This window comes from Dipodomys spectabilis, unplaced genomic scaffold (genome assembly GCF_019054845.1).
Source record: "Dipodomys spectabilis isolate Male_0828 unplaced genomic scaffold, ASM1905484v1 ptg000529l, whole genome shotgun sequence".
Taxonomy (NCBI): Eukaryota; Metazoa; Chordata; class Mammalia; order Rodentia; family Heteromyidae; genus Dipodomys; species Dipodomys spectabilis.
The window spans coordinates 1,764,666-1,767,345 of record NW_024871206.1 but is presented as its reverse complement, the minus strand read 5'-3'; positions in this window follow the sequence as shown (position 1 = coordinate 1,767,345).

Sequence of the window (2,680 nt, the reverse complement as noted above, 5' to 3'; positions counted from 1 at the left end):
CCTGGGACACTAGCCGCTGGGGATGGGGGTAGGATCTTCAGGTCAACACCCACCCCCTCCCCTCGGGCACATTTATGTCAGGGCATGGGCCAGAAGGTGGGGCACAGGAGAGGCGTGGGTCGGGGTCAGAGGGAGGAGATATGGGGTCCCAGGGTGCAGGGCTGTGTGGCAGCCATTCACATGTGTTGCTGGCAGAAGCTTTTGGCAGCTGCTCCAGGTGGGGCAAGCAGCAATGGCAGAGGCATTACAGACACTCAGGCCCTGAGCAGAGGACAGAGGAGCCAGGACCTGGGCCGCAAACTGGCTCGTGGCGCACCATTGCACCATTGCCTGAGGAAACCTTGGGTCTGAGCCCGCAGCACCAGGTTTGAAATGCTGCTCCATGGGGAAGGTGGGGAGGGGGCCGGGACTCAGGCAGGCACAGGGTGGGCCTGAGGAAGGCCTCTCCTTGTAGGCCTCGAGTCTCTTGCTCACCACTCAGCCACCTCTACCTTCCTTAACTGCTGGTAGTGGTGTCAACAAACAGAGGGAATCATGGTGCTACTGGGCAGCATGGAATGTGTGCGTGGCCACCATTCTTGTATCCCATTGGTCAGAAAGAACCATGAAACAATGGGGGTGTGGCTGGAATTCTGTGATGCAGGCAGAATGGGCGGAGTCAAAATGATGGCAGCCCCTTTCCCAGAGAACTCTGTCCAATCCAGTTGGGGACAAGAGGGTTACCTGCTTTAGCCGGATGGCTGCACAGATTGCTGTGTATGTCTGTTTGTTCCCAAACCTTGAACCCAGGATCTGGGCACAATCTGTGAGTTGCTTTAGATCAAGGCTAGTTCTCTACTACTGGAGCCACATGGCTTTACTTCTGGCTTTGTTGGCACAAGTTGGACAGGAGTTTCAAGGACTTTCCTGCCTATGGTGACTTTGACAACGATCCTCCTTTCACAGCCTTGTAAGTTTTAAGGAGGACAGATGAAAGCCACTGATGCCTGGCTAATCATTGGTTTTGCTGATGTTCTTGGACAGGCCTGTGAATTCCCTATCCTCAGGTTTAATTGGTAGGAGCTAGAGCCCACAGTTTGAATCCTAGTCTTGCCACCAACAAATGGCAGGAGATCCTATGAAACTCATTCCTATTCATATGATTACCAAAGGAATGTGAGGTATGTCATGGTTAAATGGGCAGTACTTGAGTGATTCGAGGATAAAATTATACACAATTACATTATAGGACACTGGTCAATATTAATTCTTTATGAAGCATTTAAACATTCACCTTCATTAAATAGAGTGCAAATGAAATACCTACGAATTGGGCATCACATAGCATGGAGATGCCTTTTTTTTTCTGCCAGGACTGGGATTTGAACTCATGGTCTAGGTAACCCTGTTGTTGCACTGTGTGGAAAGGGGAAGCTTGCCTCCTTGAATTCAAGAAATTCAAGTCTGTTCCGCGGGCCTGAAATCAATGCCCACCACTAGAAAACATCCTATTTGTGTACATTTTAAATATATGATTTATATTTATATGTATATGTTGATTACATATTGCATTCAGTGTAGTTACTTATTTTATTTTTTGTTTTATTCATGTATTGACTACTTATTTTGTTGACTATTATGACACATAGAACAGTGATTCCATTGATTACATAGGATATAGGTTTGCATATGTATTGCACACCCAGGACTTTACAAGAAAAGGAAAACATATGTCACCATCAGCTTCTTACTACACAATTCATTTTTTGGGAGTGCTGGCATCTGAACTCACAGCCTACAAGGACCAATTCATGAATGAGTGAGTGTCAGCCTGCCATCCTGTGTCAAATTGAGCTGACAGGCAGTTCCGAGTACCTGAGATTGAGCTCCAGCGGTTGACAAAATAAAAAAAGATTGACATGCCGATGGTAGTACACTAATAAATATATATCTTTATAGAGTGCCAGATATGTCTATACATTATTTAGTTATATAGACTACATTCCTACCAATTCTTGGGTATTTATAATGCTACATGTAATTAATGTTATTGCTTTCATGCTTAACAAACTATTAAGTAAATCAATCAATATTCTGAAAATATTGCATTCTGTAAATAATAGTATTCTTTTAATGCTTCATAAATATTAAATATTATCAGTCTCCTGAAATGATGCTGTCTAATTTTATAGGAGCGTCATTCACCATCAACTCATTGATAATATTACCTTGTTATTCCCATGGATGGGAACGAGTCTCTTAGTATCTCCTGCCATTGATTGGTGTCAGGACTGGGATTCGAAATCAGGGCCTACATTACCATGTGGACCTATGACTTCCTCAATAGTCTGACAACCTTCAGCAATCCAAGATGAAGTACCCTTTGCAAGAGTGTCATTCAGACCTAGGAGGGTAACCGTGCAAGGGAAGAAGACATAAAAAGGCCATCTTGCTGCATTTTTTCTGTACATTTTTGCCACACAAGGCCTGGGGTCTAGGATCCCAGTATCTACTGTGGGTCCAGTGGCTGCACCCCAGCATAGGGTGATCAAAGCTGAGGCAGAGTTACCACAACCTGAGTTCAAGCCCCCTGCTGGGCAAAAAATAATTAAAAAAGATTAGCTTCCTGGCTTGCAATTCACCCCGTTTATTCTGCCAGGGTTTGGATTTGAACTCAGAGTCTGGGAAAATCTGCAGCACT